The following is a 16,591-nucleotide window of genomic DNA, read 5'->3' on the forward strand; positions in this document are numbered from 1 at the left end:
TATTCTGAGTTTCCTTTGCTGGACTCGGCTTGCCTTTTGCATATGAATTCTCTTCTTTTGCCTTTATCTGTTGATCCTGGTTGTTTCTTGTTTCTTCACTTTCTTCCGCCAAGAATGAAATATCCCATTCCTCATTGCGCTTATCAGATCCTTCATGATCCTGCTCATGGAATATGACATCTCTACTAACAAAACTCTTGTGGGTAGAGGGATTAAATAATCTATAAGCTTTATATTGTGAACAATACGCTATAAAGGTACATCTAATGGCTTTTTAATCTAGTTTTCTTCTGTCTTCCTTTGGAATATGGGCAAATGCTTTAGACACAAACACTCTTAAATGTTTTACTACATGTTTAAATCCATATAATGCTTCATAAGGAGTTTTAAACTCATGACTCTTTGTAGGACTCCTATTTTTCAAATAAATTACAGTATTCAATACTTCAGCCCAAAAACCATTCGAAAGATCCTTACCTTTCAACATGCTCCTAGCACATTCCACCAGTGTTCTGTTCTTTCTTTCCGTTACTCCATTCTGCTGAGGAGTATGGGGTACTGTGAATTGCTGTAATATCCCATGGTCTTTAAAATACTTGATAAGCTCATCCTTCCTGTATTCTTCCCCTTGATTAGAGCGGATAATTTTTATATTCTTCCCTGTTTTATTTTCAATCATTTTTCTGAACTGCTTAAAGTATTCAAATGTGTGACTTTTCTTACTCAAAAAATATACTGAAGAAAACTTTGTGCAGTCATCAATAAACATTAAAAAATACAGCGCACCTCCTAATGACTTTGTTTTCATGGGTCCACAAAGATCTGTGTGCACTAATTCAAGTATGTGTCTTTGTTTCATCTCTACTCAAACAAGGAATTCCTCTTTATGCATCTTTCCTAATGTACAAGAATCACAATGATTATGCACTTGTTTTAACATAGGAAGATCTCTTACCATTTCCTTTTTCTAAAGTAACATCAAATCATTGTAGTTGATATGACCAAATATGTTATGCCACAGCTCTTCTATAGTCAAACTCGCTATTTTCAAAGCTCGAATTGGTGTTGGTCTTACATCCAATTTGTACAGACCTCCTATTCGAATTCCTATAGCAATAGTCTTCATGTCATCTAATAGATCTTTAATATAACAGTTAGATTTAAAAAATTCAACTTTAAGATCTTGATCTGTAATCATGGATACATAAATCAAGTTCTTTGTTACACCAGGCACATACATGACATTATGAATTTGTCTTACAGTACCATTAGGTAAAATGACAGAAATTTTCCCACACCCTTTGATCTGATGGCTTCTATCATCACCTAGGTAGATTTGTGCTTCGTCATTGATTTCTTTAAAATATTCGAACCATTTCTTGTTTCCCATCATATGTGGTGATACTCCCAAATCTACATACAAGATGTCTACATCAACATTCTCATCAAAGTCTGCCATGAATAATCTGAAGTTCTGCTCATCGTTATCATTCGCTAGTTATTTCATACATTTTACTTTGAACTGTAGTGCAACATCAATAGGCTCTGTTCATTGACTTGTAGAAACCCTCCTACCTAGATCATCAAAGTGATTATCACTTCCAAATCACACAAAAAAAAAATAAAGAGAAGTTGATAAAGAATGAAATATTTTCATAGAATTGAAACCAAAATTTAATTTGGTTACATATAAATGATAACTCATCTCCTCCAAAAATTCCACACAGTGCAAAGGTTGTTAGGATAAGTGTTTGGTATAAGAAAGGGTATTGCAAGAGTAAATTTTTTTATCGACACTCAGAGCTTGGGATGTAGAAGGGAAGGAGAGGAAGAAATGAACAACCCGAATGCATAAGTGACGGAATCAAAATAAAGAGCCATAGAAAAAGGAAAATGGGCCACAATGCCATGAGTTAAGACTAAGGTCCTAGGTATAACCTAAGCCATATAAATGGCAATTTTTTTACAAAGAAAAATGTACATAGCGTAGGTTTGAACTTTCAAGAGGAATTCACAAAATATAAACTAAACATACATAGATCCAAGACAAAAGGAATGATAACAAAACCACTCCAAACCCATAAAGCTATGTAGTGCCACGAACTAAGGTTTTTCTTGTCAAAGATCTGATATCCTCCTCCACATACAACATTAAATGTATTTATAAGAAACCTCTCTTAATAGTTGGGTCAAAGCGAGAGGGGGAAATTGTCACTGATCTCCATCATATGGCCCTCACTGCATCTAGACCATGTGAATGAACTTGGTTGTTGCGCCCATTTGAATCCTAAGGAAGAATGTAGAAATTTCGAATTGAATACTATCCGGGTGTACCATAGTCAAAACCAGATCTGCAACGTTTGATTTTCTTTCACGGCGAAACGAGAGGCTCCGATTTGAAGGCCTAATCAACAATCTGAGTTAACAAACAAGTCAGTGAGTGAGATCGCCATGTAAGTGGGAATAACATCCTCCACATTAGACATGGAAACTTATAAACATAATTGATACCTATAGCCATTCACTCCCAAGTGATAATGCATACAGCCATAATACCCACTCCCTTTTCCTTGCACATATTTGATACCTGTAGTGAATTGTCCCTAGGTATAGAAATTATTGGATATGTGAAGGACTAAAGTTCATGTTAGAAATATTATTGTGTTTTTAGCATCATTCCAATTATGGTAAGCTTGGGTTAGAACATGGTAGTTTTTGGAGCCTTAGATTACAACCTCTACCAAGGTCATACCATAATATGTAAAAAAATAAAATTAAGGAGCTTTTGGTTTGTCACAATTTATGAAAATTGCATTAATGGTTTAGATATTAACCATGTTTATTAATGATATTTTCATAATAAGTTTTTTAAAAATATAAACTTTATATGGGATATGTCAAGAATATTTGTGAATAGGGATATATGTCTAGTTAAGCATTCTCTATCATTTTAGGAAAAGAATGAACCATAAGTTTATTATAATGTTTTATTTTAAGATTTTGATTTGTAACAGGTAAAAGCATTCAAATATTAGAGGTTTGTTTACTTAGATAAAGGATGGTTAACATATTTTTAATACTTATGTGATATTGAATGAGTTTATGCATTTACAAAATATTTTTTCCATCATTAGATCTTGTGTAATCACATTAACATGGTATATTAATTTTTTACATTTTTATATCTCTTATGAAATTGTGTGATAGAGGTTCATTCCCACTAATTTTTTGAAATTGAATATCTCACACATTCAATTTATAAATATGTTTCTTAGTATGATTTTCATTATAATCTTTAGAGAAAAAATACAACAAAATGAGCTAACAAATTCCTTCTTAGATGGGGAGAGAGATGGTGGCTCAATCCCAACAGAGAAAAAGGAAAATCATATAGATAAATGGCTGGCTGAAATTTATATCTTTTTCAAAGCTGATGAAGAAAGAATAAGTTTAATGTTGGATGAGTTTTTTCCCCATGGAACTAACATTTGTGTCTTTTTTCCCCATTTTAAACTAAGTGGAAAAATGGTTTTAAATTATGTAGATAACCTAATGAAGTAAATAATTTAAATGAAAACACAAAATTATTGTAGAGAGCACTATAATAAGTGCAATTCTAATTCTACCAACTAGAATTATAGTAAATTATGTGACAAAGTGATGTGTTGGATATTATCACTCCATAAAAGACATACAAGAGGCCAAAATTTTCCTTCAACATAAGATATGATTTCCTAAGGTGAAAATCCTAAATATTAAAAACCCCAACCTTAGAAAAAAAATGTGGCAAAAGGAATGAAATAACTAGTGAAGCCATTGATGGACACTGATACATACACTTCTATGGGGCGAAACTGTACAAATAAACTCCATTTAGCTCATTCTTGGACCATTGCAAACCTTAACGCATGTTGAGTGTGTTAGTTAGGTCACTAATAAGAGATTTTATTAGTTATCTCAATTTTCAAAAGTGTAAAAGAAATGCCTAAAACTGTGACAAAACTTGAAGACTCAATGAACTGGAATAAAGAAAAACCATTTTGAAATAGTGGCAATTTGTATTATTTTGTGGTTCATTCGAACCAAATAACAAGTAACACTAAATACCTACAATGCAAGGAAATTAAAAGTTAAACTAGTTAAAATAAAAATAAAAATAATAAATAAGCAAAAAGAAAAAGTCATGAATGTTGGACTCAACCTTACTCCAAGTATTTCTTCAACTCCTTTACATTCATTTTAAATATATCTATTTGGACAAAAGATAATAATACATAGAAAACCATAAACAATTACTACCCAATAGCCTAGAACACAATTAAAAAAAATATTTTTCCATTCAGGTTTCAATGGAAAGCTACTATAGTTATTACGAGTTTGATTTTGTATAATATGTATTCCTCCTTGGCCTAAGGGAATTTTTATTGCTTGTGTTTTTTATAAGTATATTCATCAATCTCACTTGAAATTTATCCATATAACAAATCAGACATTAAGATATGTACCCATAGTATTTAGCACTTAGATGGAGGTTTTCTTTAATACCATTTGTGACTAGCATAAACTTGGAACCAAGTGATGGTAATAACCAATTTGATTGTAGATGTTGCCTACTATAGTCAAAGTGTGAAAGAATTCATGCATTTCCAATAAATTGTGTAGTAGATGAATGTTTAGCTGATTTGTTTATTTGCATGGTTTAATTCTAAGGTTCTCTCCCTAGTTGTTGTGGATTCTAGACTGTTTGATTGGATCCCAGAGGAAAATCCATGGTGGAAACTTTATAGGCATTACCTTAAGCTCTAATTAGCTTTTTCATATTCAAAATTCTAGTTGTGTCTCCCTTTTCAAACATTTTGGGAGATATTAAGGACATAATATTTCTCCTTGGGCAACATCGTGTATTAATTCATTTTTCTTGGGTCTCATTGCTTGGGATAAAGTTAACATTCGGTTGTCACTACTACAAGACCTTCCAAAATTTTTGCCTGCACCAAATTTCAGAGCCTACCTTGGTTTTTCATATTGCCTCTTGCAATCATTGAAATCCACTGTATGTGTTTTCTCTTAGTGTTCTAGTCCCTTTTGCAAGAAAAGAAAAATGTTGTCTTTTCGCATGTTGAGTGTTGCAAAATGTATATGAGCTTATTTTGGTGGGTTCAATGGGTTTCCTTTATGCAAATCAGTTTTTATTACCATGCAAACGTTCATCACACTGATTTCAAAAGTTGAAAGCACTCTCGCACAAGTGTCATCACAGTCATCGCAAAGTATAGCTTTAGTGTCGCACTTGTCGTAACTCATCACAAAGTTGTCACACTGAGGGAAGTCTGTTGCTCATGTCTCCTGGATGATCTATGTTGTTGTGTCATCAAGTGTTCGAAGTGTGTGATGAGATTCGAGTCCTATCATTGTTCACATCAGATTCATCGATTGCACACTTAGTCAAACTCAGAAAACTCTCCGACCAAGCAACTTATACTCATCCAACCCTCCTGAACTATGCATTACACAGTATCAACCCTCTAGATGCAACCTTGCCTCTTAACACTGTCCAATATATAGTTCCTACCTCCCTGGACTGTGTAGTGTGTAGTTTCAGTTCTCAAGGACCAACCTTAGCCTCCAAAATAACACAATTCAACCCTCCAGCCTCACCTCAAAGGCACATTGCACAGTCTCTAACCTCGAGCCCAACCCTTGAGCTCCAAAGTTGTGTAATCACCAGGTCTTCTCTGCCTTCTATAACTATGCAATAGGTACAACAAGTGCTAAACCCTCCATCCTCACTCACTAAGCTACAGAATTGTGCAAACATATTCCTTAGTCCATCCTGAACTGTGCATTACATAGTCTCAAGGCTCAGGCTTTACCTTTGAATACCTGAGCTTCACAATTGTGCAGTCACTGAGCCTCTCACTCAGTCTACCACCTAGTTCTAGCTTCATCATTGGATTAACATGTAGCATCTTAGACTATGGATTTATCAAACGAATTTCATCTCTTCATGAGTGAATCGCAGATGCATATTTTGTATCATACTACGATAGGATGATTAAGAAGGAGGTGGAGAAAGAAAACATGCTGGAAGACATATTTATAGCAAATTATGCAACTTGATCAATAAAGATAAATTAAAAGGACACCAGTTTGCAACCACAATTCAAGACTTGATATCACTGAAGACTCCTTACCTTTAAGCCATATGGAGGTGGACATAAGAGCATTCCCAAGAAGACACATAACAAGTAGCATCAAGAATGGCTTGACATTGCCATATCATCAAGAAGTACATGTCAACAGAGTCATGTCATGCATTTTTATATGCCACATGATTCTTGTGGATTATGTAAGTTGTTATTTGAAATTGTATTGTAAAGTGGAAGTCCAAAGCACATGTACATAATATGAAGAGTCATGTAAAGTTGAAGAGTCATAGGAAGTCAAACAATCATGAGGGTAGTGAAAGAGTCACAATGGAGGTGAAGCATCACCCCATTGGTTATATATATGCCCTCATTATATGAGTAAAATAATTTTCACCTTGGCTCCTCCTGCAAGGCATTAGAGAGACAAGCTAGCCCTTTTGAGGAGAAAGTGTTGTCTCCAACACTCCATGATTGGAGCTAGTGGTGTTTGATGTATACATGTGTCTTGAGACTTTTACTTAATATATGAAGGCTAATGGCCAACATGTTTTCATGCATGGATTGAGAATATTTATAAGATTGTTCTACGAAGATTTATGATTCATGTTTTTTTTCACCTGCATTAAAGTCATTGAACTATTTCGATTGTTTTAGTGCTTATTTAATTGAAAATGTGTTGTAAGGGTTGTAAAAATTGACACATATATGTGGACTATTATTCTTGATGTTAGGAAGTTAACTTTTTGTTTGTTTGCACCTATACTAGTATGGTACTATTACCTTTCTCTTATAGGCTCACCTTTCCTCCCTCTGCAGTAGAACCTTGGTACACTTGCAACTGAACATTCACCAAGCACACTTACTTGCTTTTCAAAAAGGTACAATCATGCTTCTCTTTCTTTTCGATGACTAAAGCTAAGGAAAATGTATAAGAATACATGACAACCAGAACGATACTCTAGATGGGGCTCCTATTCCAAATGGTGTGAGGTATAATTGGGAATTCACATCGGGAATACCCCTTGGTTGATGCATTTCCATCACCGTAAAAAAATGGCGCTAGAAAGAGTGCGAGACAACAAACTATGCCCATTGAGTCTGCTTTGAATCTCTTATTTAAAATGTCTCTTTGTCAAATCATAATCCTGGAATGTTTTTCTAAAGAGCTTAATATTACCATCTCGACTGAAGTTTTCCATGACCTATCATAATTTAAGTTTGATGGCGAGGGTGAATTAGCTTTTCGTGAACATCTATTTCAAGTTGTCTATTTTTTCTTTTCTAATGGAATACATTCCAAGGATGTCATGGATATATTACTCATGTAACACCCCCTATCATGTCTACCCAAAGTAACCATGCCAAACAGGGTAAACATGAGGAGATATGCTACTACAATCATCGGCCTCCCATGTCACCTTAAGGAAGTGGAATCGACGAAACATCACATGCAGTCGTGCACATTATCAACAAAACCTTCAAGAGAGAAGTCAACCACTCAGATAGCATGTCCCTAGGTCCCACTGCTATTATGCAACTCTTAAGCCATAGTTTCTCTCATGCTATAGGCAAGGGAGCAACCATAAACCCAAAGTCTCTCTCGTAGGCCTACCTGCTAGTGACTGTGGACCAAAATTTCTAGTTCTGTGTCAGCGACCCCGAGATTTAACCCACTTTTCTAGCCTGGAATCCTGGCCTCTACCTAGAACTATTGTAACTTCCAGAATTCATTAAAAACATGATAACAATGCTGATCAATAAAAAATCACCCTCAAGACTAGGCCTCAACATCCCCAAACATGACGTACATTCTATCAAACATTTGCCATCAATGAAACCTACAGGTCTAGGACACAAGAAAGATCATAAATTACTGGAGAAACTTATGAAACATAACCAAAATGATCACGTCCTTCTCCATTAAACTAATACATCATGAATTAGGTCTTTCATCCATCCATTTAATAGTCACAAGTAAATATATGAAATAACCATAACATAAACCCATCATTTAACCATGCTTATAACCAACATAAAACCATATAAATATCATAGATATGATAGCCATTAAATCGACATATAAATCAATGAAAATTTAAGAGAAATTAGTTTTTATTAATCATGGGAAGATCTGACTAGGTTCGAGACTTCCACGTGCCACCCGACCATAGACATGTCTGAACCAAATCTCTCTTTTAGCCAATCACCCCCATGCCATATTCCAAGCATGAATTTGGGATCTCATAGAACAACCAATCTAAGAACAACCAAGGGAATCGAGAGGTGAAACCACCTCCACCCTCACCAAACTATGATCACACCGAAATCGGTTTTCCAATCATAATCAAACCAAACTTGGAATGCCATCATAAATCCATCACTATCCTTGAGGAATTTTTCGTGTCCTTGTCTCTCAAGATTTACCACAATCCAAAACTGGATCAAAGGCCCTAAACCAAGACTTCTCCCTTAGGCTTTAGTGTGTATCTCGCCCAGACCAGTGAGGGGATTCCTAGGCCTTTTGGAATGAACCTTGAGACCACCTCCACGCTGGATTCTGAAATCAATCCAGTAAACTAAAGCTCAAAAATCGAAATAACATCCCAACTTACCATGGCATCCAAACAAAGGCTAGGCTAGGCTATAATCCACTATCATAACCTGACAAAACCATGCCACCGACATCAAGAGAACCATACACCAACATGCAAAGCCATGCATGTCCATACCAGCTAGGAAATCACACATGCAAAAGGTTACCTACAATTATTCATGCTTAAGATGCTTGATCCTAATTTCCCTTCCTTAATCCTTGCTTTCTTTTCCTTTCATTTGCTTTGTTTCCTTTTCTTGCTCCAAACTATAGGGATCCAAGAAAACTCTATGTGACCAAGTGTGTGTGTGTGTGTGTGTGTGAGAGAGAGAGAGAGAGAGAAGAATGAGAGAGCTCCCAACTTGAACTGATAAAATTTTGAAATGACAAAAGCTTACCCACTGACCCTCAAAAGACTCTTTATTAATAAGGCCTATATTTTCTTCATTTTCCAGTATTTTCCTTCAATTTCCTCCTCACATGAAACATGTGACCTTTCACCTTACTTTTCTTCTAATTTCCTTTATTTTCATAAATAAATGTGCCAAAAATGGTTTTTTTTGCCTTTTAATGCCTTTGTCAATTTCATTTAGCCATAAACACATTCAGTGATGCCCACTAGGATATCTTTGCCCAAAATTCAGCTTGGAATATGTGTCCCTTACCCATGGTCTTAGTTTTCCTTTATTGATTTTTTTTACATCAACTTTTCAACAGGGTTGTTAGAGAACCCTCCCCCTTGGGGAACACCATCCTCAGCATTAAACCACACTAAGACCTTAGAAAAACCACCGATAAGAAAAAATACTGCCTATGGAGCTTTATAACTTAGCTCGTTGGAGTACTTATAATGAAGAACCTTCTCAAAATAAAAGCATCATGACAACATCAAAAGATAATAACCATACCACGTATTAGAGCTTTATAATTTAGCTCATGGTGGTATTTACATCCATATATATATATATATATATAGATATAGATATATATATATATATATATATATATATATATATATATATATATATATATATATATAGATAGATAGATAGATAGATACATATAAAAATATAAAAACATCAGAAAAACATATGCAAAATATAAACAACATCAAAGCAAAATTGCTTTTCGTCAACCAACAAACAATGAAGGATATAGGGCCCACATCTGATCCACCACCTCCCATGTAGCTTCTTTAGGCCCAAAGTGCTTCCACGGCACTTTAACGTGCTCTATGGATTTGTTTGTGAGCATGAGATGCTTCCACTGTAATATGCACTGAGGCTCTGGCTGGAACTCTCCTTCTTGCTCTACCTGTAATACAGAGTAATCAATAACATGATCAACATTCTTTATGTACTTCTTAAGAAATGAAATATGGAAAACATCACGGTCTTTCACTGTTGGAGGTAGTGCAAGTTGATAGGGCACTGGTTCAATCCTCTCAAGGATCTCAAAAGGCTCATAATACCATGGTGCCAACCTGGCACATGATCCAATCCTCAAATAGTTATTTTTGGGCTTGATGTACAAATACACATTCTCCCCAAACTAAAACTCCTTGAATATCCTGCGCTGGTCTGCATAGCTCTTTTGTCTATCATGTTCTGTGTTTAGAATCTTCTTTATAACCTACATTTCTTTTTCCATGTCCATCAACATGTCTGGTCCAATAAGTACCAAGTTCACTGGATCACTCCAGATGATGGGAGTATTACAACTTCACCCATACAATGCCTCAAAAGGACTCATCCTTAATGTCTCATGATAACCATTATTGTATGTGAACTCAACCAATGGAAGATACTACTCCCATTTCCTCTACTGGTGCATCATGTACATCCTTATCATATCCTCCAAGATCATGTTGACCCTCTTTGTTTGTCCATCTTTCTGTGGATGATAAGTTGTACTAAAGGCCAACTCTATACCCAAACCTACAAATAGCTCCTTTCGGAACTTGGAAGTGAACTTTTCATCCCTTTCTGACACAATCTTCTTCAGAACACCATGTAACCTCACTATCTCTCTGATGAAAACTTGTGCTACCTCACTAGATGAATATGTAGTCTTCACAGGAATGAAGTGAGCTACCTTGCTCAACCTATTGACCATGACCATAACAGAATCATGTTAACTCACTGTCCTTAGAAGACCTGTAATGAAATCCATGGAAATGACCTACCATTTCCATTCTAAAATGGAAATAGGATGTAGTAGACCACATGGATGCTTACATTCTTCCTTTACCTCCTGGCAATCTAAACATCTAGCCATGAACTCTGCAACTTCCTTCTTCAAATTCAGTGAATAGTAGAACTTCTTCACCACTGTCAACATCTTCTGATATCCTAGGTGACCCAAGTATGACTTCATGTAAAACTTCTCAAGATAATATTCTTGAGTTCACTGCAATTCAGCACATAGATCATGTCCCTGAATCTCACCAAACCATCTGTTGTGAGACGATAGTCTGCATCCTCATCACCTGTACCTACACCTATAGATGTACATGTGCCTGTAACTATACTCTATTGTAACCTGTGCATGATCTCCATTTACTTCTCATCCCTCTGTCTTGCCTAAAAGATCTTATCTTCTAACTCTGTCCCATAAGAGCTCATAGTTGCTATATTATTTAACTGTACCTTCCTGCTAAGAGCATCTGCAACCTGGTTCTCCTTTGCTTTTATGTATTTGATCTTGATTTCAAACACCCTAAGGCTGGCCAACCATCTATCTTTCCTGGCATTTAGATTTCAGTGGTCAAAAAAATACCTCAACCCACTGTGATCGCTCATCAATACAAACCTCATGCCAAGAAGATAGTGCCTCCACATCTTCAATGCATGTATGATTACTGCAACCTCAAGATCATGCATTAGATAGTTCTGTTCATGCTAATTCAGTTTTTGTGACTCATAGAACGCTACCTTTCCTTCTTGGATGAGAACTCCACCAAGTCCTCTCTTGCAAGGATTTGTACAGATCACCAATTCCTTGTCCGAATCTACAATCTTTAGTATTGGTGCATGTCTCAACAACTACTTGAGCTGCTCAAAACTAGTTGCACATCTTTCTGTCCATTCAAACTTCTTACCTTTTCCCTACAATGATTTGATAGGATATGAAGTGTGTGAGAAGTTCCTGATGAACCTCCTGTAGTAACCTGCCAATCCCATGAATTATCTCACCTCATCTACATTAATAGGAGTTTCCCATTCCATGTTGGCCCTTATCTTTTATGGATCTACTTCTATGCCTTCCTTGGAGACAACATGTCCCATGTAGTGTACCTCAGTCTAAAAGAAGATGCCCTTGCTAATATTATCATACAACTAATTCTCCCTTAGAAATCTCAACATTGCTATTAAATGTTCGACATGTTCTTCCTCATTCTTAGAATATACAAGTATGTCATCAATGAATACAATAACAAACTTTTCCAAATAAGGATGAAACACACTATTCATCAAACATATAAATGTATCTGGAGCATTAGTCAAACCAAATTGAAGAACAATAGACTCATAATGCCCATACCTGGTCCTGAATGCAATCTTGAAGATATCCTCTTCCTTTATGCATACCTAATGGTCTCCTGATTTCAAGTCGATATTAGAGAATACTACTTCTCCCTTTATGTGATAAAAAAAATTATCAATCCTCAGCAATGGGTACCTATTCTTGATCATTACTGTGTTTAGCTATGTTTAGTCAATGCACAATCTAAAATCACCATCTTTCTTCTTTATGAATAACAGTGGTGCACCCTAAGGTGATATAGTGGATGAGATGTATCCTTTGTCCAACATTTCCTTTAGCTACAACATCAAATCTACCAACTCAAGTGTTCTCATCCTGTAAGGTGCTTTCGATGTTGGAGTTTCCCCTGGCAGTAACTCAATAGAAAATTCTACTTCCCTGTGAGGTGGAAACTCTGTAATTTTCTCAAGGAATACATCTTGAAACTGCTGCAAAATTGGGTACCTATTGAACACCATTGCATCCTCAACCTCCTTACCTTTCTCATTGGAAATGTGTACTGCAAACATCACACAACCTTTTCTGAAGCTACTCTTAGATTTCATAGTGGTAACCATCCTCACTGATGTAGGCTTCTTATTTCCATCAAGGTCCTCTTTTCCCCACTATCATCCACACACTCAATGTCCTTGTCAAAGTAATCCACTTTGGTTCTATGAAGGTATAACTAATCCATACCCAAAAGCATACTATATGATCCCATTGGAAATACATTCAAATGCGTTGTTGTAGGCATACCATTTAACTCAAATGCACAAGCTCATACCTAATGGTGAACTCGCTACTTTGTACTTGTAGCCAATTGTACCAACCAAGATTTTGCATGCACTTCTTTTCTTAAACCACACTTATCCACCAGCTCAGGACTAATATAGCTATAGTTATATCTAGTATGAATCAAAATAGAAACAACTTGATCACAATGCTTACCTTCCATCTCAATGATTAATGCCTGATGATCCACCTTCTTGTTGTCCACAACTACATAAATCTGGGGAATGCTATGACCAACATCACCAATTGTATGCACCCCTTTATCACTGTAGATTTGGGGTCCACCATGACTCTTATACTAATGAAAATCCCTCTTACGATGATCCTTACCACATATCCATCACTACAATGGTTCCCTACCACCACCTCTAACCTTTTTCTCTCCAAATCCCTTCTCAGTTGTATTGAACTTCTTGTAAGGGGCTACATTTTATTTCTCACTTGCATCTTGATTTCTTCCTCGCTTTGGTGGCCTTTTCCCTTTATCTTTCTCATTTTCTTTCAAGTCACGCTTAGGATCAATTTTGTGCTTCGACTGCTCATAACAATGTAACTTACAACTTTCGGATGCCCTCCTCCAACGATCTAGGCTCATATAACTCAATCTGGTCTTTGTATGCTACTGGAAGTCCATTGGTGAATCTCTAAATCTTAACCTTCTGCTCCTTGAGGTAAGGCACATATATCACCAACTCCAAGAATCTTCTAGTATACTCATGATCTATCATAGAGCCCATCCGCAACTTATAAAAATCCTTAGCTTTTTCATCATAATACCTCTCAGACAAGTACTTCTTCTTAAAGAGCCTTTCAAATACATGTCAAGTCAAATCATCCTTATGTATGTCCTTGAAATTCCTCACATCTTGCCACCAAATATCTGCTTTACCTTTGAGACTAAAAAGAGCTATCCTTGCTTTCATGTTTTCTGAGTAATCATGCAATGTAAATAATTTCATCATGCCAAGCAACCAAGCCTATGCATATTGCGATTTATTCATCTCTCCATCAAATTTAGGTGGATTTACCTTCTTGAACTCATCCGAAAAGTATCGCCTAGCATTCATCCTATACGGATGATAATGATGACAAGCATGATGTTTATCGGAACTAGAGCTAGAGTGATACCTATGTCTATCACCCCTCCTATTTGGATTGTCCAACATCTTTCCATCTCTGATAGTGTTAGATGTATCTGACCTATGTCTACTATGAGACCTACTTCCATATGCCCCATTAGTTTTTTCCTCATGTCCATGGCTGATCCGAACAGGTCCTTGTCGCTGCAAATCTAACAAACTTTGAAGTAATATCGCATTCACCTCTACTTGTTTCTCTTGTGCCCACATGATTTTCTCATTGTCTGCTTTCCAACTCCTTATTTCTTCCTTCAGACTTCTCAATGTATGCCAAGTCAAAAGAGTGCCCCACACCACGCTGCCCATATGACTCATAGGGCAATTCTATGTAGTCTACCACCTTGCTAGCCATCTCATCTCTTTGCTGTAAGGCATATTATGTCATCTAAACCAAATCACCATAAATCAACATAACTTAGCATAGCTCAGGGAGGATACCTTGTCTAAAAGATCATCAAATCCATGTGATGTATGTACAACATAACCATAATAACATATAGACATATATCAATAAGTGCATCAATGCATAACCATCATACTAACTAGGGTCTATTCATCAATGGAAGGCCATATAAATTATGCATGCTATGACCTCATGCATGTCAACAACCATTACTCCAAAATACACATTGCCTCATGCAACTATCCACCTATAGAAGCAATGCCTAATCAACTACACATATGCATAACTACATGTAGTCGAGCATAATTGATCAGTTCTTGTAATCAACCTACAAGACTAACGCATGTAATCAAATAACCAAGAATGCAACCCAAGACATAACAATGCAATCAAGCCACATATAATTGTATAACTAGTCATATACTCATGACATGCATTCCATAAAATTGAGATGAAGTTCCTCATGATAACCTTACTACTACCATGACTAATATGATGCAGTGCAACAAGCACATGGAACACAAGTTGAAGAGCCACACATGAAACTGACATTCATGCATGACCAACACATTCACCCATATCTGTAGCACTAGATATGAACCAAAGAGAGCTCAACCACGATCTGATACCAATCTGTAACACCCCTTCCGAGGTCCACCCAATGTAACCATGCCAACCAGGTTAAACATCAAGAGAGATGCTGCCACAATGATATTCAAGCTCCAATGTCACCTTATGGAAGTGGAATCATCGGAACATCACATACAATCACCCACATCATCAACAAAACTATTAGGAGACAAGTCAGCCACTCAAATAGCCTGTCCCTAGGTCCCACTACTATTCTATAGCTGTTAGGCCATAATCACTCTCATGCTATGGGCAAGGGAGCAACCAAAAACCCAAAGTCGCTCTCCCAGGTCTTCTTGCCAGCGACTGTTGACCAAAATTGCTAGTTCTATGTCAGCAACCCTGAGATTTAGGTCACTTTTCTAGCCCAGAATTTTGGCCTTTGCCCAGAACTTATTGTAACTTCCATAGTTGATTAAAAACATGATAGAAGTGCTGATAAATAAAAAATCGCTCTTAGGAATAGGCCTAAGCATCCCCAAACAAGACTGACATTATGTCAAACACTTGGAATCAATGCAACCTACAAGTTTAGGATATAGGACATAGCATAAATGACTGGAACAACTTATGAAACATAACCAAAAGGATCACCTCCTTGTCCATTGAACTACCACATCATCAATTAGGTCTTGCATCCATCCATTGAACAGTTAAAAGTAAATATATGAAATAACCATGACATAAGCCATTCATTCAACCATGCTTATAACTAGCATAAAACCATATAAATATGGTAGCCATTAAATCTACATATAAATCAACACAAAAGTTAGAGAACTTAGATTTTATTAATGAAAGGAAAATCTGACAAGGTTTGAGACTTCCATGTACCACCCGACGATAGACATGGCTGAACCAAATCTCTCTTTCAGCTAGTCAGCCCCGTGCCATATTCCAAGCATGAATGTGGGATCTCATATAATAACCAATCCAAGAACAACCAATGAATCCAAAGGTTAAACCACCTCCACCCTTATCAAACCATGATCACACCAAAATCGGTGCTCCGATCACAAGCGAACCGAACATGGAATTCCATTTGGAATCCATCACTATCATTGAGGAATTTTCAGTCTTCTTGTCTATCAGGATTTACGACAATCCAAACCCAGATCACTATGCCCTAAGGTGAGACTGCTCCCTTAGGCTTTAACATGTATCCCGCAAAAATCGTTCAAGGGATTCCTAGGCCTTTGGGAATGGAACATGAGACCACCTCCGCCTCAGATCTCGAAATCCATCTGGCAAACCAAAAATCAAAAACTAAAATAACATCCCATCATACCATGGAATCCAAAAAAAAAGGCTAGGCTAGGATGACATCCACTGTCATAACCTATCAAAACCATGCCAT

This window comes from Pinus tabuliformis, chromosome 8 (assembly GCF_031772625.1).
Source record: "Pinus tabuliformis cultivar Carrire ecotype Pingquan chromosome 8, CPIR1, whole genome shotgun sequence".
NCBI lineage: Eukaryota > Viridiplantae > Streptophyta > Pinopsida > Pinales > Pinaceae > Pinus > Pinus tabuliformis.